Source organism: Schistocerca americana, chromosome 2 (genome assembly GCF_021461395.2).
Source record: "Schistocerca americana isolate TAMUIC-IGC-003095 chromosome 2, iqSchAmer2.1, whole genome shotgun sequence".
Classification (NCBI taxonomy): domain Eukaryota; kingdom Metazoa; phylum Arthropoda; class Insecta; order Orthoptera; family Acrididae; genus Schistocerca; species Schistocerca americana.
Genome location: NC_060120.1, coordinates 988910368 through 988933694, shown reverse-complemented (window position 1 = coordinate 988933694; position 23327 = coordinate 988910368).

The following is a 23327-nucleotide window of genomic DNA, read 5'->3' as shown; positions in this document are numbered from 1 at the left end:
CTAAGTTGAAATAAAACAGATGATTTATATAAAATTATGAATCAGTCACTCATTGATATACAGAATCAATAGTTCACGAAGCAGAGGTGTGAAAGTTACGCGATTAACAATCAAACAGCATCAGTCCAGCTTCAGTAGAAGCTGGGCGGAATAGGAGCATGAGCGTGAATTATTGCCATGTAATGGCATTCATATGTTGCAACACATTAAAGTTTTTGAAATGAATTTTTTCTTAATGAACTTCTTTCGTGTTCCATGGGACCAGCTGGAACAAAGTTACTGGATCGTTAGACGTATCACAACAGTTTAGACGTATCACAACACTATAGTTTACGAAGTAACGATCAATAAATAAGAAAATTTAATCAAGGGGCTTGACATAGTATATAGTCAATATTATCTAAACTATATCTTAGGTGTTTCTGATTTGCCACAGGGAGAGAGAACAAAAATTTTGATGGTCATGTCTATAATTTTTAGCATATATGTCTAGTTTTGAGACGGGAAGGTAGAATTTAAGTAAATGAAAAAATATGTATACATACAGAAATAAAATCTAAGAATGTGTAAGGAATGTATCCAACGTTCCATATGTTAAAATGTGGTGTTGGGTTTTCTCTCTGTTGTTGTGTACATTTCAAGTGCTGTATAAATGCTAATTGTTATGTCGGCAGTGTTAGGTGTCTGGTAATATAAACGAACTATATCGTCAGTACTGACGCTTATTGTGGTGGGAGTGATGGAATTAAGGACTGACAGTAGTGATTTGTAATGACACTAATGATAATCACCTTCTTGCCGTCGCGGAACTTGACAGTCCCCTCGATGACGGTGTTGCTGTCCACCATGGCTGCGGCCGCGGACCGTCACTCACATGGGGCCAATCAATCACTGTCACTGGCACTCGTCACGTCGCGTCACACGCACGCTCCGCCACGCACCACAGCTGCAGCTGTAGCTGTCCCGCGGCTCCGCTCCGCAGCGAGCGCTGTCCGCGACTGGAGGCCCCAGTCACAGTTTGCACGAGCGCGCCAACCCGCGCCGCCGCCGACGCCATTCTTCGCCTGCTGCCATCTAGCGTCGACACGCCCAACTTCTTGCGCCGAGCCGGCGGACTTGGCGCTCCTTGAGAGCGGAAAAGGACGAGGAGAACTCAAACTTGAAGAACTGCGCCAGTAATTTAATCACGGCGTCGTTGGTCGTTGAGAATGTAAACAACAGTAATGGGAAGGCATTGAGCAGTTGAGCAGTACTCTGCGCCACGCGTAATTCGCTTCAAGTCTGACTGCTATACCCCTAGCAGATTACAAGTCCACGTTGTTTTGCCATATATCGTCCGATTGTCTTATGTCTTTCACTACGAAATCACCTATACTGTAATGTATTTTACTCTGACGTCATAACAACCAGTCCATATGTGAGGAATACAAGCGATCGATTAAGTAAACATTTTAATTACGTATAACTTGGAACAAATACGCAGATAATGTTATGGGATAAGCGAACCAAAGATTGACTGGCAGAACAATTAGGAAACGCAGCAGGTGAACTAAAAGGACTGCCTACACTACGTTTGTCCGTCCTCTTCTAGATTACTGCTGCGTGGTGTACGATCCGCATCAGATGGGACTGACGGAGGATATCAAAAAATTCGAAGAATGACAGCTTGTTTCGTATTACAGCGAAATAGGGGAGAGGGTACCATGGGTCAGCTGCGCGAGTTGGGGTGCTAATCATAAAAACAGAGGGTTTTTCATTGTGTCAGGACCTTTTCACGAAATCTGAATCACAAACTTTCTCCTCCGAATGAGAAAATATTTTGTTGGCGCACTTCTATTTAGGGAGAGTTGATCATCGTAATAAGAGAAATAATTAAGTGTTCAATTCTCCAGCGCTGTTGCAGAGTGGAACAGTAGAGAAATAGTTTGAAGGTGGTTGGATGAACCCTCTACCAGGCACTTTCTTGTGAGTTGCAGATTAGTCATGTGGACGTAGGAATAGACTCGCCGTATGGTAAGGCCGGATTCAAGCGTAGGTTCAGTAGACCCTGCATAGGACGCCGAGACAGAAAAAGGGCGCCGGGAAGCCTCGATCAGCGATTGGACAATGGCTGTTCAACTGGGCGCGGAGCGGAACCATACCAAAAATCAGAAATGTCTTATTTGCAACAGTTAGCTACACATTCCAGCTGTTTCTGTACATAGTCGCCTCTCCGATTTAGACTTCTGTCATAGCATTGTATCAACTTGCCAATACTCTCTTCATAGAAGGCAGCCACCTGTGCTTTCCGGGTTCGTCTACAGCTCGTAGTTTGTGCCCACATGCCGTCCTCATATCCAGCGGTTCATGTGAGCAAAGATGAACATCAGAGAGAACCAAGTCCAGGCTGTATGATGGATGATCAAACACTTCCATAGTCAACGCTGCAGGAGCGTCTTCGTTGTCCCTGCAGTGTGCGGCAGAGAATTGTCATGAAAAAGGAAAGGCATGACAATTACGCTATATGAGGTTCATGAAATCAGGAAAAATCCTTCGTCAGGCACCCATACTTGCCGGAAGGCATCTTTACATGCTCACTGTTCGCTCAGGACTGCAAAGTGCAACGTGATGCTATCGACGAGCATACCAGAGACATTGCCCAATACATCTGTGCAAAGCTTCATCTGATTTCAGTGTGGTTTCCATTTCGTGACCTATCGGAACTTACTTTCTCGACACCGCTCATATTTTAATTAAATTTGATCACAAGAAGAAGAGCTGAATGCGTCCTGTAAACAGGGAAGGCAAATCAGCAGTCAGCACTACTGTCACCTTGAGTAGCATTTGGTTCACTAATGATTTCTGTTGAAGGGCGATTGACAAATTCGCTGTTCGCAGCTGCTGTATAAATGTGTTTCGCTTCGTGTACAATTTTACATTGCCCTGACGGTCAGCTTCCTTCACTGCTCGTATTGCCTGTATTCTCTCAACACCATAGAAGCTTTATTGTACCTACATATTACCGTTAAACGAATTCTGTCCGAATGTCATGACTGTGCTCAGAAATCGCCTATCATCGGTGGACTATTCGGAGTGTAGAGTGCAGACACCGGCGATATGCGAACATAGCTTTTACATGTAAGAATTCATCTACACCTGGTCTGAAGGGATGGGTACTTTGACCCCCTCCCCTTCAAGGTATCACGGCCGGTACTTTGCCGCCTTTCCCCGCCCCTCAAGTTGGTAGAAATACAAGTCCCTGTTCTTACTTTGATTCCGAAGCGAGTGTTGGACATGTGGCGTTTAATATGACAAAGCCAAATTGTTCAAATAATAGTCGATGTTTCCTAGGCTATGGACAAGTAACAAGAATTGTTTCTCCTGAGAATATGCCTGACATAGCAGCATAGGCATCCATGATAGTCTCCGTACTACACATTTAAAACAAAACAAAAAGAGGTTGAAAAATCAGCCAACCTAGGTTTCGATATTTCTAAAAATATCTTCTTCAGAAGGAGTGGACCGTATTCCATCACATGATGCCACATTACATTAGCTAAGGCCAAGCGACTCTTGTCATATGTTGTGTGATGTAACACGGCCCACTTCTTCTGAAGAAAATATTTTGAGAAATATCGAAAACTAGGACAAGGAATAGTAAACTTTGATTTTCAACTGGTTGCCTGATTATTTCAATCTCTTCACATTTACACAGTTGCTGATTCGCAGCCATGTATAAGATTGTACAAAACAGAAACCCATTTCCTCAGATAAGAAATTTGTGAACAGAATTTTAATAGAAAATTCTTAGGTAGCCAAAGTTTATGCAAAAATAATTACATGTAATGCTTCGGAATGTGGTTTATGAGTGGTTCTCTGGGTCACTGCTTTCATTTTAAATATTAAAACACAGTTGTAGTTTCTGGAATTAAATCTCAGCAGTAAACCACATTGCAGCTGCGCACTTTTATACAACCAGCGGAAAAACACTCCTATTGCAGCACAAAAATTGTGAATAAGTTCCTGTTTTTCTTAAAAGACACTGACTGTCCTCAAAAATTTCTGCATGCGAACATATTCGCCCTCTTCTTAATATACAACTACCCTCTAACATTCACAAGCTTCCCTAACTGTAAATCCCTCACACCCACTAGTCCATACTGTAAGTCGCTTATACCAAACCACTCCCAGTTGCCCTTTCTCACTCAATCATTCATCCCATCTAATTTTCATTATCAGTTTAAGGCTCCGTGTCATTGTTTCCTGCCTCACAGCCACAGGCCCTCTCGCTCTGACCTACTACTAGTCACCTCTCACTATCAATATATCCCTCTTACTTTCTGTTACTGCTAACGTCTCATTCTCTACTTTCCACAGCTGCTGTCCCCTCTCATCACTCTTTTCCTCGTTGTCATTGTCATATACTCTGTCTCTCACTATCATTGGGTTTCGCCCACTTCCTCTTTCCCTTTATTCTCCTCCCCCTTCCCCCCCCACCACCACCTCCTCACTGCCATTGTCTCCTTCATTATTTTCCTAGCACAGCTCTCTGTCAACTACGTTCCACAGCAAGTGTCCCCCTCTCTTACACTCGCACTGCCATTGTATCCTTCGCTCTTTCTATAACGCAACCACTACTGCCTTCCAGTATTTACTACTATCCCGTCTCTACGCCACGTCGCTGTCTTCGTCTCTCTCAGCATAAAAAACCGCAAATATGTTCGCATACCAAAATTTTTAATGGTACGGAGGAAGGTAGAATGAGGCAGCTGGTACCTCACCTTTCGGTCAGAGTCTTCTAAATAAACATGAAACATATTCGCATTTCTTGTGCTCCGACAGGAGCATTTTTCCGCTGGTTCGCTTCTTTTCCCTGCTGCAGCAGGGCATGTAACTCATATGGAATGAACTATATTGGTCAGTAAAATTTAGAAAGTGTACTTACGTGAAACTGAAATAATGCAAAACTAATTTTGCACCTCAGACCGGATTTTACGTTGAAAAAGCTCTGCATATGTCTCAGTACTACAACAGATATTCCCAGATGATAACGGAGACACTTTACAACCTATTTCTCCGCGCTATGTCTCTTTATAATCTACATTTTCGCCTCAGTCCGAATTTTACGTGTGCAAGTAGGGTACGTCAGATCCTCCGGATCAGGCAAACTGATAAATATGAAGACAATTATCACTGTTGTTCGAGATAGCGATCTTAAGAATCAGCGGATCGGTTTTGGTACCCAAGTAACGAGTTTTTGGGGTGTTTCTCGATAACAGATGGTTTCTGAAAACCGGGAGATGACTCTTCTAAATAAATGCCTAGAGAACATCCGTTAAAATATGAGCGATTTTCTGCAAATATTTGTAGTTTGGCTTTCGCCTCATATCGGGTTTTACGTGTAAAAGTAGGGTAATTTTGAAACCCAGTATCTTGGAAACGGATAAAGATAACAACAATATTTTTAAGTTTGCTCGGGGGCTTAGGAATATATCGTGAAATTTCAGCCATTTATTGTGCTTAGCCGTCGTGGACTCATCAGTTGGGTTTCGGTCTGCAGGTGACGGCGATGATACCATAAAAAAAATTAAAAAGAACTTACGTGCGGTATTCCGAGGAACTGCCCGTGAACTAATTGTGCCCCCATAAGTTTCGCCAAGCCCATAGTAGACGACATCGACAGAACCAACCGATTTTCTCCATTTTCCCATTTTCCTAACCGGGATAGTGACTCTAAGACGATCCTTCTGTTGGGTAACATGGGCTAACCAAACCACATGACACTACGTATTTATCACCAAAAGAATCCGTGGTATGGACACCGGAAAATCCCGTTTCTACGTACTGCATTTTGGAACACAGTGCGTACACATGCTGTGCAATACCTGCTATTAACTGATGGTCTGTAAGATGCACGTCAGTTTCACGAAATTGGCAGGAATGATTAACGAATATGGATATACAACTTGCAATAAAACTATGTATGGCGAGACAAATGTACTAACCGAACTTGGAGCCGGCCGTTGTGGCCGAGCGGTTCTAGGCGCGTCAGTCTGGAACCGCGAGACCGTTACGGTCGCAGGTTCGAATCCTGGCTCGGGCATGGATGTGTGTGATGTCCTTAGGTTAGTTAGGTTTAAGTAGTTCTAAGTTCTAGGGGACTGATGACCTTAGAAGTTAAGTTCCATAGTGCTCAGAGCCATTAGAACCATTAGAACCGAACTTAGATAATATGAAATGACCGATTCCCAAGTTGAAAACTCAAAACCCAGAAATCCAATACCATAAAGCTATACCAAAATATATGAACGTGAATATATACAAACACTTTATGTAATTACTACAATGATTACGGACTTATTAAGAAAGATAAGCGACGATAAACAACTATTTTACTTTATTGTTGTAATGGTTTTGGATGAATAGATCGATATTTGTAGGTAAGTCTTCGTTATAGTCTAGTACGAGTTGGGAGTACGAGTTTGGAATATAACTTATAAACTAAATCGGTGTTCGTATTATTTAAGAAAATGAAGTCGAGTATCCTATAGATCGGTACATAAAATTGCATTTCAAAATCTAGCATAGACAGGAAGAACCTACAACTTTCTTTAACGACGAAGAACAATGGTAGATGAGTACTATGAAAACATTTTTTTTTTTTTTTTAATTCTTGCAGTGTGTCACTATCTCAGAGTACCAAGTGCTGTGAAACTGTGACCAGCCACCCAAATTTGAACTTACTTCAAAATGAATGAACCGACTTTAATCAAACAATCAGTTTGGTGACCACATTCAGTCTGCCTGCTATGTTCCTGATACTTGTCGCATCCTCTTCCATTGCATGGAATGCGGCCTCTTCAAAAGCGGATGTGCAGCTCCGCTGTGGATCACCACAGGGAGTGAGAAGGTCTCTGGCGGCGTGGAAACATCTCCGTATACAGTTGGCGAGCAGCCCTCTCATTGGACCGAGCTTCGCCGAGTAACAGTATTATATCGGAATATTTTGCAAATTTGTAGTACAGCATGATCAACAGCATCATGCTAAAAATGAAATGTACGTACTACTTGCATTCCTTACTATATTAATGCTTACTACTGTGCAGTAGTACAGTATGAACAAAGACCACAAGCACAACAGCAGGTACAAAGCTCTGTCGGCGGATCACAGACCCCGCTGAATGACAACGTCAACAAACCTGTAGTAGGCATGGGACGTCAGGTGATCGATGAGTGACGTACGTAATAGCCCAGCCAGTGACGCTGAAAATGAGGGCGATTTGAATGTACGATGTGGTATTTTTTATGTAGCTGGAAAAAGTAACTTTTGCACACATGAATTCCTATGCTGATCTAAACCGTTTTGGTCCCCACCGCAAGTCATTACCGTCTGGAAAAGGAACTTAGCTACATTCTGTATAAGGGCCGCGAATAGCTTGAGACCTTGACTGAAAGACATGGAGATGCCGTTTGTAGTTGTGAGACAGCGTTGTCAGCACATGGCTGTTTGGAAGAGGACTCGGTAGGGCGATCTACTTGGACGTCTGGTCTAATTACGCAGTATCCACTTTTGTGGTGTATTCGGATGTGGCAGGGACACGATGTAGGTTTGGATATGAAAGTGAAGGCTGCCATACTCGTCATCAAAGCTCTGATCGACACTAGTGACCACCACAACGTTGGATCACCGTATTGTGCACCTAGCACATCATAACCACATCCGCTACTGCCGCCCGAGGGCAAGTAATCGTCTCCATGCAAAATTCTGCCCTATTAGTCAGGAACTTGGCAACCAGACCAGGGAATAACCGTCCTCTGCGTAGGCTGCTGATAACGCCACAACCCAAAGACTGTATCTGGAGTAGTGCTGTGACCAGGAACCATCAACAGCTGATGAAAGGTGGCGCGTAGTGTTCAGCGATGAATCACTGTTCTGCACTACTCTGGAAGGCCTTCGTCGGTGACTAGAGAAGCGACCTATGGCGAGGTTCCTTTCTTAGACACAACGGTGTTACTCATGGCGTCATGATGTAGAGAGATATTGGGTATGACTTCGAATTGCGGCTGGTAATGATTCAGGGAACTCTGAGGGCCTGTCGGTGTCATGGATATCCTGCTTGACCATGGGACATTATCGTGGTGCCATTTTTCAGGAGGACAACGTTTCTCCACGTATTGCAGTTGCCTCCATGAACAGTCTGCCTGTCATTGAGGTACTCTTGTGGCCACCAAGCTCCCCAGATCTAACTCTGGGTCCAACTCTGTCCGAGACCGTATTGATGACATCAAGAGCCAGTTACAACGATAACGGGACAGTTTGCTTCAGGATGGGATATGCCGGACCGGACGGCATCAGTGCATGCTTCCAGGTCAGAGAACGTGCAGTTTTATGTTAAGTGGGCATACACTGCCAAGTTCTTCGTTAATTTCACTCGATATACAGGGTGGGGCAAATAAAAGTGCTCTGGAAATGTGGATGCGAATGTACGGATACAACCGCACCCGTTGATGCGAAAACCACTCGTACGCCCGCCATGTGACCCACATTGGTTCAGAACGTAGTGCGGGCTGTCAGTGTGAGTGGAGCAGCGGAAAAGGGATGACGATACTCACACGAGAGCAGTGTGTGTTCGCTGTGGAAAATTACCGAAGAACATGTGATACTCACAGTGGATTAGCGGGTGTTAATTGTGGAAAGTTACGAAACAACAAAATCGTGGAAACAGTGTGGTAAGTTGTTTTCTGAGAAGTTTACTGATGTCCAAGTGCCAGCAGAGAGTGCCATGGAACGCTTAACACGAAGACGGAATCAGACAGGATCTGTTTTGAACAAGTCAAACACAATCCGAAAAGACCGAGCGAGGTGGCGCAGTGGCTAGCACACTGGACTCGCATTCGGGAGGACGACGGTTCAATCCCAAGTCCGGCCATCCTGATTTAGATTTCTCGTGATTTCCCTAAATCGCTCCAGGCAAATGCCGGGATGGTTCCTCTGACAGGGCACGGCCGACTTCCTTCTCCGTCTTTCCCTAATCTGATGAGACCGATGACCTTGCTGTCTGGTCTCCTCCCCCAAAACAACAACAACAACAATCCGAAACGTGCCCACACGCCAGAAGATGTGCCTGCAGTTCACCGTAAAATGCTTCAGAATCCTAACAAATCAACCCGACGCCTGTCACAAGTGACCGGCTTACCATGTCTAATACTTGTGAGGGTAACGGGCGAGTTGTGGCGCCCTGAAAATATTTTAAGTTCGGAGTTGGCCTGGCCGCATGGGCCGCTTGGGAAGCCGGGGCTCGTCAGAAATCGCGTGGTGCCGAACATAAGCCAGAGCAAGAGGGGTATGCCCTGCGTGTGGCTCAGGCCGACCGCGTGGCTGGGAATTCCGTGTTAACGCTGTGTCGACGACTGTGCTTTGTGTCGACGAAGGAGAAGAAGAATGGCGGACATTTCACAATTCATGTACAAATTAATAATAGGCAGAGGAATCATGATACCTTAAAAAGAAAAATGTACATTACCGTTATTTACACGAAGTTTCCGATGGTGTAATCAGATTTTCAATATCGTTATTAGTTTAAAGTTTAGTAACTGACAGTAAATTTTACAAGTAACATCCAGCAACGAATTTCCAAAATTTAAGCGGTTCATCCGATTTTGTCGACCGATGTGTCTGTAGAAAGCTATTAGTGTAAACCTAAATTGGTATGAATTACAGGCATGTAACTTGAATAGTACATGAGTTATTGGAGGTCAAAGTGGCCGATTACTATTGATCGCATCAGGCCATAAGTACTCCACAGTTACGCGAGAAAGCCGTAGCAGCATGCTTATAAATATATTTATTCGTCTATGTCTTTGTTTATATCCAATATACATTATTCATGAAGAAATTGGTGAAATATTCACTGTGTTTTAGAAAGCACAGAGACATTAGGCTAATGTCGTACTTTTGCTTCCATTCTTTTGATATATGTTCATTTGATTTGTTTATGTATTTAATAATGTGTGTTAGAGCGTGTTTATGGTCTAGCCGTAGGAATATTTATTTAATTTCAAGTTATTTAAATGTAAATCCAGTGTTTCGTTAATGTTTCAATATGTTTGTGAGTGTGTGTTGGCTTGGAGACATGGCAGGAGCACTCTAGCCAATCACAGCTCGTTACTATGGTAGACGACTACCAAAGTCAATGGACGGACTGTAGGGAGGTGGAGGAGGAGCATCAGGTCGCGGAGGAGCATTAGGTCGCACAGAACATGCGGGGGAGGTGGGGGGGGGGGGGGGAAGTGCTGGAAGGGAAGGCACGACGGAGAGTGTTGAGCAGTTTGCACATGGTCGCAGGAGATAGAAATAGTTCGTAGTGCCGACTGGTGCACTTGTGAGATTTCCGTGGTTTCTGTAGTGAAGACGTAGTGTACGTTTAGATGTGAATATTTCGCGAGCTATGTTGTTGCTGATAACAAATTGCGCGAAGTAGGGATCTATTGTATCCCTGTTATTCAACCTATATTTAATTTAATTGCTGGACCATCGGCACCAGTAAGTGTTTTGCAGTAATAAATAGCATTCTTAAAGGTACTTCCGCTATCGCACTCATCATTTAAAGTCGTTAAAATAGTACCTGCAGATTTTATTTAATTGCAATCTTTCATTTATAAATTTCTATGTTAAATTCAAAATTCACAATTGCCGAGTGTTAGGAATCTTCGACCATTAGATTCACGTGTATATTCATATTATATACTGCAGACTCAGCAGTATTTCGCCTGTAACCCGGCAAATACGTATCCTAGCCCCTAGACAACGAAACCAGCCAAAACTATTAATATTTCAGCTCTGAGTCTGAGGGTACGTAGTTCAGGGCCACCCATTTTTTTATTAGAAAGCCCGCATACTCCACCTGGACCTGCACATGCATCTCTACCAACTGGCTGCTATTCATGCATAAAAACCAGCAGATGCTCCTCAAAGCCTCCAGTTTTGTGAGTGGCTGTTCACTGAGATAACAATGAGGCTTGGACGTTGATTTGTTCTTTATGTCTAATGAAGCCTGGTTTCATCTGAGTGGTTAAATTAACAGACAGAATCACAGGTTCTGGGCAGCGGAGAATCCGCATAACTTCCTCGAAACACCATTGGATTATCGGAAGGCTGAGGTCTGGCGTACAGTGTCTGCACCCCTCTTTATTGGTCCCAGCTTCTTACTTAGACGCTGACGCCGGCGCACAACATTACCAACATTTTGAGACCATTTGTGGCAACATTAACGAAGGACGAAAGACCAACAGTTATTCCCAATAGGATGAAGCAACTGCTCACACAACCGGCCGAACTTTGGAGCACATTTACACGATCTTCACGCCTGACAGATTTGTTAGCAGAGGTCAGTCTGGTCGCGGCCCTTACTGGCCAACCTGATCACTTGATCTGTGAGTGTGCAATTACTTCGTCTAGTATATGGCAACAGCCCTCATAGTCTTCAAAAACTCCAGCAGAACATTTTGGATGAGAGAGCAGCAATTCCAGCAGTCCAGCTTCGGTCCGCCTTCAGCAACTTACTGACCGTGGCCCAGAAGTGCCAAGAGATGAATAGTGGCCACTTTCAACATCAACTGTAGTCGCGTTAATACTGTATTTCTTTTCCTCTTCTGTGTTTCTCTGTACCTTGCAACTCTGTTCTCCTCGCCACTTTTATTTGCCGCACCCTGTTTCACTGAAATGTCACTGGTGCCTGTTTCACTTTTTTATCAGCATTGTACACTACTGCCCATCAAAATTGCTACATCAAGAAGAAATGCAGATGATAAACAGGTATTCATTGGATAAATATATTGTACAAATATATTGTACAAGAACTGACATGTGATTACATTTTCACGCAATTTGGGTACATAGATCCTGAGAAGGCAATAACGGTCTTGATACGCCTGGGCATTGAGCCAAACAGAGCTTGGATGGCGTGTACAGGTACAGCTGCCCATGCTGCTTCAACACGATACCACAGTTCATCAAGAGTAGTAACTGGCGTATTGTGACGAGCCAGTTGCTCGGCCACCATTGACCAGACGTTTTCAATTAATGACAGATCTGGAGAATGTGCTGGCCAGGGCAGCAGTAGAACTTTTTCTGTATACAGAAAGGCCCGTACAGGACCTGCAACATGCGATCGTGCATTATCCTGGTGAAATGTAGGCTTTCGCAGGGATCGAATGAAGGGTAGAGCCACGGGTCGTAACACATCTGAAATGTAACGTCCACTGTTCAAAGTGCTGTCAATGAACAAGAGGTGACCGAGACGTGTAACCAATGGCACCCCATACCATCACGACGGGTGATACGTCAGTATGGCGATGACGAATACACGCTTCCAATGTGCGTTCACCGCGATGTCTCCAAACACGGATGCGATCATCATGATGCTGTAAACAGAACCTGGATTCATCCGAGAAAATGACGTTTTTCCATTCGTGCACCCAGGTTCGTCGTTGAGTACACCATCGCAGGCGCTCCTCTCTGTGATGCAGCGTCAAGGGTAACCGCAGCCATGGTCTCCGAGCTGATAGTCCATGCCGCTGCAAACGTCGTCGAACTGTTCGTGCAGATGGTTGTTGTCTTGCAAACGACCCCAACTGTTGACTCATGGATGGAGACGTGGGTGCACGATCCGTTACAGCCATGCGGATAAGATGCCTGTCATCTCGACTTCATAGTGATACGAGGCCGTTGGGATCCAGCACGGCGTTCCATATTACCCTCCTGAACCCACCTATTCCACATTCTGCTAACATTCATTGGATCTCGACCAACGATAGCAGCAATGTTGCGATACGATAAACCACAATCACGATAGGCTAGAATCCGACCTTTATCAAAGTCGAAAACTTGATGGTACGCATTTCTCCTCCTTACACGAGGCATCACAACAATGGTTCACCAGGCAACGCCGATCAACTGCTGTTTGTGTATGAGAAATCGGTTGGAAACTTCCCTCATGTCAGCGCGTTGTAGGTGTCGCCACCGGCGCCAACCTTGTGTGAATGCTCTGAAAAGCTAATCATTTGCATATGACAGCATCTTCCCTGTCGGTTAAATTTCGCGTCTGTAGCACGTCATCTTCGTGGTGTAGCAATTTTAATGGCCAGTAGTGTATTTGTGTATGAAATGCTGTGTGCCAGTTCCGTAGTGAGTAACCAATTTAACACTACGAATATTAAAATTCACACAGGTTAAGTGCGTCAGTTATTGTGTTCCTACCACTACAGCTATAGTTTGTCTTTACTCATGCAAATGAGCCGAGGAGAATACCCAAAGTCGAGGACGCGGCACGGCACTCGGGCTTTCTGCTCAATGGGGGAGGAAGCGGCGTGGCCCTCATATGTCACAGCCCGCAGCGCGCGCTTTTATCCTCGCCGCCGGGGACACGTGTCTCGCGAGGAGGACTGAAGGCGCGCCGTAAAAAGAGCGACTCCGCGGCGGTGGCCGGCCCGCCTATTAATCACGTGTCGGCCACGCGCTGCTAGCAGCCGGGTGGCGCCTCCCCCCACACCACGGCACACAGCACGGCACAGTAGCGGCAGACACGGAAGGGCGCGAACGCTGCCGCCCCGAGGCACGTACAAAGTAGGCCAACGAATGACGGCCGAACGTTGGTCGCCAATGCAGTGGCGTACGGCTTATTATCCATCTACATCTACATTTATACTCCGCAAGCCACCCAACGGTGTGTGGCGGAGGGCACTTTACGTGCCACTGTCATTACCTCCCTTTTCTGTTCCAGTCGCGTATGGTTCGCGGGAAGAACGACTGTCTGAAAGCCTCCGTGCGCGCTCGAATCTCTCTAATTTTACATTCGTGATCTCCTCGGGAGGTATAAGTAGGGGGAAGCAATATAATCGATACCTCATCCAGAAACGCACCGTCTTGAAACCTGGCGAGCAAGCTACACCGCGATGCAGAGCGCCTCTCTTGCAGAGTCTGCCACTTGAGTTTGCTAAACATCTCCATAACGCTATCACGGTTACCAAATAACCCTGTGACGAAACGCGCCGCTCTTCTTTGGATCTTCTCTATCTCCTCCGTCAACCTGATCTGGTACGGATCCCACACTGATGAGCAATACTCAAGTGTAGGTCGAACGAGTGTTTTGTAAGCCACCTTCTTTGTTGATGGACTACATTTTCTAAGGACTCTCCCAATGAATCTCAACCTGGTACCCGCCTTACCAACAATGAATTTTATATGATCATTCCACTTCAAATCGTTCCGCACGCATACTCCCAGATATTTTACAGAAGTAACTGCTACCAGTGTTTGTTCCGCTATCATGTAATCATACAATAAAGGATCCTTCTTTCTATGTATTCGCAATACATTACATTTGTCTATGTTAAGGGTCAGTTGCCACTCCCTGCACCAAGTGCCTATCCGCTGCAGATCTTCCTGCATTTCGCTACAATTTTCTAATGCTGCAACTTCTCTGTGTACTACAGCATCATCCGCGAAAAGCCGCATGGAACTTCCGACACTATCTACTAGGTCATTTATATATATTGTGAAAAGCAATGGTCCCATAACACTCCCCTGTGGCACGCCAGAGGTTACTTTAACGTCAGTAGACGTCTCTCCATTGATAACAACTTGCTGTGTTCTGTTTGCTAAAAATTCTTCAATCCAGCCACACAGCTGGTCTGATATTCCGTAGGCTCTTACTTTGTTTATCAGGTGACAGTGCGGAACTGTATCGAACGCCTTCCGGAAGTCAAGGAAAATAGCATCTACCTGGGAGCCTGTATCTAATATTCTCTGGGTCTCATGAACAAATAAAGCGAGTTGGGTCTCACACTATCGCTGTTTCCGGAATCCATGTTGATTCCTACAGAGTAGATTCTGGGTTTCCAAAAACGAGATGATACTCGAACAAAAAACATGTTCTAAAATTCTACAACAGATCGACGTCAACGATATAGGTCTCTAGTTTTGCGCATCTGCTCGACGACCCTTCTTGAAGACTGGGGCTACCTGTGCTCTTTTCCAATCATTTGGAACCTTCCGTTCCTCTAGAGACTTGCGGTACACGGCTGTTAGAAGGGGGGCAAGTTCTTTCGCGTACTCTGTGTAGAATCGAGTTGGTATCCCGTCAGGCCCAGTGGACTTTCCTCTGTTGAGTGATTCCAGTTGCTTTTCTATTCCTTGGACGCTTATTTCGATGTCAGCCTTTTTTTCGTTTGTGCGAGGATTTAGAGAAGGAACTGCAGTGCGGTCTTCCTCTGTGAAACAGCTTTGGAAAAAGGTGTTTAGTATTTCAGTATACCGAACGAAGGGCTTGGGCCAAGCGATTCGGCCATGGGGAATCGCAGTTGGCGCTGATAATTTGCCGACGTTGCTCCCGTCTTGAGGTTGTTCTAAAGATGCGTTTTATTTACAATTTCATTTGTCGATATGGCAGAAGAAGGGGACTTAGCAATCGTCGAATGTGCAGCATTTATATTAATGCAAGAAGCTGATCATCGAAAAAAGAAGAAAGAGAAACGATGCTGGTGGACGCCCTCTCTTTCAAAAAGTGCAGAGCAGTTTAGTAAGGCAAAATTAATGTCTGAATGGGAGTATGGGATATGTCATAATTTTTGTCCCTAATGAAAGCTACAGATTTCGAACTGCTGATGAATTACGTAGGCCTTGTATTTTCCAAAGGTAGCACCTCTTTTAGCAGAGCTCTATCTACCGTAGAAAGTCACTTCCAGATTAGTTTCTTTCTCTTTGTAGTAAATTGCAAGAAGATGTCAATAAAGACACAATTTCCTTATCCACATCGTGCATATCACTTTCCAATAGCGTATTTCTCTTCAAGCGTCTAGTCTTTTCAGTTTGTTTTTATAATCGCAGTTCACAGAGGCCCATAAGCATTCCCGTGCACGATAATAATCTCAACTTTAATACTCTATCCATATTCTACTCTATACTCCAATATTTTTAAACACAATAATTACATACTCTTACCGACTGTTGAAATTAAGTATTTCAGGATAGCCACAAGTCGCATTCATTGTGTGTTATTCACTGCTTTCGATCTTTAATTCAACAGTCAACTGCAGGCCGAAGTGGCCGTGTGGTTAAAGGCGCTGCAGTCTGGAACCGCAAGACCGCTACGGTCGCAGGTTCGAATCCTGCCTCGGGCATGGATGTTTGTGATGTCCTTAGGTTAGTTAGGTTTAACTAGTTCTAAGTTCTAGGGGACTGATGACCTCAGCAGTTGAGTCCCATAGTGCTCAGAGCCATTTGAGCCAACAGTCAACTACTGCACTTTACACGGTAAATGGTCAGGTCCTACAGAAAGTGTCATCAATTCTGTCTCTATGCTGTTCATTTTTGGAACACAACCTACGACCATCATTTTGCAGAACAATGCTCAAGCACATACAGTGGAAGCTGTTACTGATTTGTTTGACTGATAGGTCTGCTAAGTGCTATGCCACCTACTGCACTCCCCTGACTTAAGCCGTCGAGAGTTCAACTCGGTTTCTAAACTTAGGGAGACACTTCACGGCATTCGCTTCAGAACTGCTACAAATTCGTCGGGCAGTAGACCGCACCGTTTGAACTGTCCACACAACTGGCACTGCTAAGCGTATCCTACGACTTCCACATCGCTTGCAACGGGTTTTACACAAATAATGGTTCAAATGGCTCTGAGCACTATGGGACTTAACATCTGAGATCATCAGTCCCCTAGAACTTAGAACCGGGGGTTTTACACAATGCTAGTGACTACCTTGAAGGTCAGTACAACTTTAAAACACGTATCTATCTTGTACGAGCTGTAAATAAAGAGTTGCCACTATTAACGTTCCAACTATCGTACATTTTTATCACAGACAGACGAAATGCTGTTTACAGCAGTTACTTAATATAATGTAGGGCAACTATTTCTCCATTTGTTATTAGCTTTCGTGTAATCATTCTTATACACCTTACTGTAACAAGTCCTGTATGAATCGCGTATTTAAGCAACAGCTGCATCTCTTTTCTTAGTAGTTGACGTGAGTGGAGTTCGTAAACCCTGCGCCGTCACCGCCATCGCCACCGCCTACCAACATGGGTATAATTTGTTCTTTTGTTATTTGTTATATAACATGTATATTAAATGATACTACCATTTGTACACATCCTTCTTAATCCATTCTATGTTCGTATTTCAGTAAGAGGTCTGATGATAGTCACTAACTGACCGAAACTGCTAACCACAAAAACAAAGGTTTCTTGCTGTCGAGACTGTTTACATTCATTTTAAGGGTGAAAGGTTGTCAACGATGACATTCGCTGATGATATTGCTGTCCTGAATGGAAATGAGGAGGAACTGCCGGACCTGTTAAGTAGAACTAAAAGTGTAATGAGCACACATACTATGGATTGAGGGTAAATCGAAGAAATAAAAACTTAATAATGAGTAGCAGAAATGAGATTAATTACAAACGAGACATTAAAATCGTGGACCATGAACCAGGCAAACAGAACGTAATTTGATCGATGAATGAAGGAAGACGTAAGCAGAAGACTGCCACAGGTAAAGAGGGCATTGCAGACAAAAAAAAAAAAAATAGAAGTTTACTAGTATCAAATGTAGGCCCTAATATGAGGAAGCAATTTCTGATCATGTAAGTCTGGAGCACAGTATTGTATGGAGGTGACTCTTGAACTGTGAGACAAATGGGAAAGAGAATCGAAACATTTGAGATGTGCTGCTTCAGAAAGATGCTGAAAATAAGATCTACTGGTAAGGTACGAAATGAGGAATTTCTCCGCAGTATCGGCGGGAAGAGAAACACAGGGAAAAGTGAAAAAGAGAAGGGACAGGTTTGTAGGACACGTGTTAAGACATCATGGGGAATAGTAGACAGTGAAAACTAAGAAAGATAGGGATTGGAATATGTCCAGCAAATAACTGAGGACGTAGACCCACGTGAAGTTTGAAGATGGTACAGGAGAGGAAATTGTGTAGTGCTTTATCAGACGAGCCAGAAGACAGATGACCGAAAAAATAAATACAAAACGCTGAAAGTTACGTTCATGCTCAGAATTGCTTACTAGTTTACTATGCAGTGCATGATTAGAAAGGAAATATGACACTGAGTATTTAGTATCAGTTGCGTAAACGAACTGCACGGTGCTGCGCATTGCGACTTCACTGCGCAAAGAGAGACCTGTTGACAAAGCGTTTCTGCCTCCGTGTTTCTTCTGGCAGCAGGTATTAGCAGGAGTTGACCGGTTTCGTCCACTCTTTCGTGACGCCAAGTGTTTTCTTGCTCGCGGCGAGTGACGCCTGCCGTAGCAAGGACACCAGCGTACGTTAGCAGAACATGCCGCAAATACGGTCTCGGTTTATTTTGAGCTTCAGCCTTTATTTCGTCAGACAACGTCAATGTGCTGTCCACTATGCTGGCAAACTGTGTGTGCTCCGTTACTGAAACAAGCGAATAGTGTCGGTAACACGAATCGTGAATATTTAAGTTTCTGTCTATGGCGCAACGCTCCCTGCCGTTTACTCTCCGATGAACGCAAAGGGGAGGACCGTAAGTTGGTGAAAGCCACTGGAACAGAGGTTCGACGAGGAAGCATTCGAGAAACATCAGTGCAAGTTCAGTTTATTAACGCGGCTATGGAGTGACTAGACGGAAGTTCTTTGACTCAGATCGATCCGTATCAACAGACACAAATATTGTGGGATCCTAGATGTATTGATTATGAGAAGAGAAACTTAGAAGAAAATATGAAGCGACATTGATGGGGTAATAACTGACTCGGAGAAGTAAACATTGTTACCATGAATGAAGTTACAGTAATATTTGGAGCTCTGCAACTTAAAGAATTATGAATGCGTCGTATTTGGAGTTGGAAAGTTAAAGTTCATGAATTTTAGTGGTGTGAGGAGGGGGGATTGTGTGTAAATGTAACCAAGAATTAAATTTTTGGTTACCTTTGCATTCAGTTGTAAAATTCCTTGACAACTATTTCCGATAGTTTCATTTTCGAAACCGTATAAAAGTGATGAAAAGACTGTATGTTTTTCGATGTTTTCTGGCCACTTTCCTTATCGCAACTGTCTGTATAGTAACAGTTCCAACAGCGACAAGAAATGCATTCCTCAACGTTTAATTGTTGGTATCAAGCCCACATTTACGTTTCAGGCAAATACTGACCGCCGGCCGAAGTGGCCGAGCGGTTCTAGGCGCTTCGGTCTGGAACCCCGCGACCGCTACGGCCGCAAGTTCGAATCCTGCCTCGGGCATGGATGTGTGTGATGTCCTTAGCTTATTTAGGTTTAAGTAGTTCTAAGTTCTAGGTGACTGATGACCTCAGATGTTAAGTCCCGTAGTGCTCAGAGCCATTTGAACCAAATACTGACCTATTAAGTAAGTGAGTTAAAGGCAAAACTCAGAATCCAAAAGAGTCTTTGAATGCGATTATCTGGAAACGTTGCTAGAAGACAACAGTTTTAAAAATTGCAACGTATGACGCTCCAATTGTTTTTAATGAGGGGAACAGAAAAAATGAAAGCTTACAGCGTTTGAGCATCGCGGTTAATGGTTCACTTTAACGCTCCTTAAGGAAGTTGACGGTTGTTGTGTATCTAGAGCTGAAATGTCGATTCAGGATCTAGTAAAGGAAGAAAGACAAAAATAAAAGCAGTAATATGAAAAGTCTTGACGACAAAGGAGATACTAGGTCCCGTCCTGGAGCATCCGGAATAGGTATAAGTGAAGAAAATATAAGTTTAATTTTTAAATTCATTTTCACAGAAACTATATTTTGTGACATATACCTAAAACTCAGGGCTTCTGTGATATAATGCCTTGATACTTGGCCCGTACATTTCTCACTGTGCAACAAACAAACAGACAGAGCTAAGTTTTTGTTTCTGAGATATGTAGGTAAAGGTGATGGATTTCTACCAAAAAGATATAACATGTTCTAAAGTCTTTTTTATTATGTACAAAATTACTTACATATAATTGTTTATGTGGATGTAGACACAGCACAGTTCAACTTTGGGGCTGCTTGAGTTAATAAATTACGAGAAAAACAAACATTAATTATTGTAGATGTAATAAAATTGATAATTTCATAGTAATTTCCGAATTTCAATAAAAATTTTGGAAAACTGAATTTAACATTGCCTTATACTATTATTAAGAACCACATAAAATTTTACGTATTCATTCCTAAAATTTTAGGCATACTGTTTGATAACGTGAGAGTATGCGTTTGAAGCACATTCCGCCTTAACTTTCAAAGCAAATCCGAAATGTATTGAGGAGAATTTTTCAGATTTTAAACATTTCTTTGTTACTGCGTCGAAATGATCCACGTAAATTATATGACACGTAAAACGGCGAGACTGTTAGTAAATGAATGCTTTTATTGGGTTTATGTGACAAAGTATTCAGTAACTGTTAATACGAATTACAAAAGTATAAAAATCACCTTTTAAGAATTTTGTGTTGGAACTGCGAGTAACCTTACCTATTACTAGGAAAGCTATGCGCAGGCGTGTAGAACGTCTAGGAACGCAAAGCCGTGTTTTCAGTTAAATGTTATTTTTAGTGGTCAAATCCACTAACAAGTTCCACATCCTAATTAATTCGTTCTCTGCCACCTTTCCACTGATATTTGTACATAATTCAGGGACATCATGTTGTGATCAAATACTGTCTTCTCGAATTTAACGGTCTGCTTCGTCAACAAAGCGTCACCTGTCGTGAGAGCTGTGGAATGGAAAGCGCAGGCAACGGAAGGGTGTGCCAGTCCTATCCACATTTTCTGTCATGAAATTTTTGGTAAGAAATCCATTGTTTTTCAGAACCCAAAATTACAGTACTATAAGAAAATCTAACACCACTCTTCATTAACACTGATTTAAGGTCAGAGAAGGGTAAATAATGCTGCAATCAAAATCATTGATCACTTACCTACTGATGTTAATTGCGTTGAAGATAGCTTTTGCGGAGATCCTTCTATTTCATTGAAGAATTTTTGAACTGCTAATATTTAGCTTATCTAGTGCACAAGGGCAGTTCAGTTAAATATTGTTCGTTATTGCATCCGTGCTGGGTCTTTTACAATTTCATTTAAGGACTGCTGTGAGAGAACGCAGCCAGCAGCCAACACTCTTAAGAAGCTATATTTTAATGCCATGACCAGTTTTGGGCAATTATGCCGATATTCAGATGGCTACATCTGTTTCATTACAGTATCAATTATACTTGGTCCCTGGCGGATACTATAATGAAATTAAAATGTAGCCACCTGAGAATGGTCATAATTGCCCAAAACCTGTGCCAGTAAAGCAAAGCTTCTTGAAAGCAGCAGTCGTTAGTGACATTCTCACTCGGCTGTGGTCTCACGTACCCATACCATCCCATGGCACAACAAGGTTGATAACGGAACTGCAAGGTTTCGTCTGGCGCCGTTAGAGTTATGCGGGACCCGGAGGGTCCAATGGTACACGTCCGCTGAGCCACCCCTAAAGCGTCTCTGGACCACGAGTACCCTCTGCGGCCGCAATGCAGGACGGCCAGTGTCCACTCCCACTCGGTGGCACTTCGCTGTGCATATACCATTGTGTATGAAGCATTACACAATATTAGTAAACCGTCGTTAAATATATACGTTACTATCTAATTTACCCGGTTTGTGGTTCATGGTTCATGACTGACATTGCAGATTGCCTTTCTAATGGCTTCCAGGAGGCAACAAAAATTTTATTTTTTAATGTTTCATATAGCTGCTGACCAGGTTTAAAAATTTAAAATGCTGTCATAATTTACTCATAAGAGACATAATTTTATGTACAAGGTTTAACATAGTAAGACAAGTATTACAGCGTATATCTGTTCATCCAGTATTTCAGAATGAATGCACTTATCAACTTCGAACAAACTTTACACATTATTTCAGACCTTGAAGAAACTGTCTCCGTGACCGCTCCCCCCCCTCCCCCAAATGACGAAAGGAACTAAGTTTATACTTACTATATTTTCGCTGTTCTTGCAGTAAAATGTTAGGTTCAAGTACGACGATTTACTTTACTACTTCTTTACTAGTATATTCGCAACACACTTTGCAGGCAGATCCACATACAGAGTTTCCATTAATTAAGGTTACAGTTTCAAAACGCTGTAGAAAGAGAACCACTGCTCAGACTGACGTCAAACTTGTACAGCAGATCACTGACGCAGGGGGAAACGCATGGGAAAAAAAGACCGATAGGTGGCGTTTTAAGCGTCTTAACATAAATGGGGTGTGTTACAAATAATAGACGAATCGCAATGATGTGTTGGCAGAAGAGCCAACACCGTGTTGCTAGAGGAGGCCGAAATGCACGCGTTTAACCTCACGCAGACTGGCGTGAGGTCTGGGACAGTTAAAGGAGTTGAGTCTACTAAATAAACTACGTAGTTGCTGGAATACTTAACTTTAATCCATAATTGGAGAACATCGCTCTTGATGATACATACTTACAATCTCAATATAAACTGGTAATGGCGCCTTGCTAGGTCGTAGCAAATGACGTAGCTGAAGGCTATGCTAACTATCGTCTCGGCAAATGAGAGCGTAGTTTGTCAGTATAGCATCGCTAGGAAAGACGTCTGTACAACCGGGGCGAGTGCTAGGACGTCTCTCTAGACCTGCCGTGTGGCGGCGCTCGGTCTGCAATCACTGACAGTGGCGACACGCGGGTCCGACGTATACTAACGGACCGCGGCCGATTTAAAGGCTACCACCTAGCAAGTGTGGTGTCTGGCGGTGACACCACACGCAATATGACTGCTATGGTTTGAGTTGCACACAACACCATCCATACTCTTCACTGACCATGACTGCACAAGTTCGGCAGCCAACAGCTGTGAAACTGTTACTGCTGTCAATGTGCACCACACAGTAACCTTTGCTGAACGAAGTGGTAACGACTGATGCGCGTGCGAATTTTCCTTTCCAGATATCTTGCAATTTTGTGTATTGTCATGTTCTTGGAGAAAGAAATGGAGTTCGTCTATCGGCAGAATGTTCCAAGGCTGGTCATTGTCCACTACCACGCTACCAAGAAACTTCAGCGCGAACGTTTGTCTTTCGGTCTCATCAGCAGGAAGCAACTCCTGAACATTGGCGATTTAGTATCGATAGTAACGCAGGATGTGACGTAGGATTTTATTCATCTCGCTCGAAGGCATGTACAACCTTCGGGCCATTCCCCCCTGCAATGCATGTTTGCATGCCACCTCCTGTCATCTTCGAAAGACGTCAGACCAGTTCCTGTCCTCTTTCTGCCGCATAGCGCTCGGAAAAACT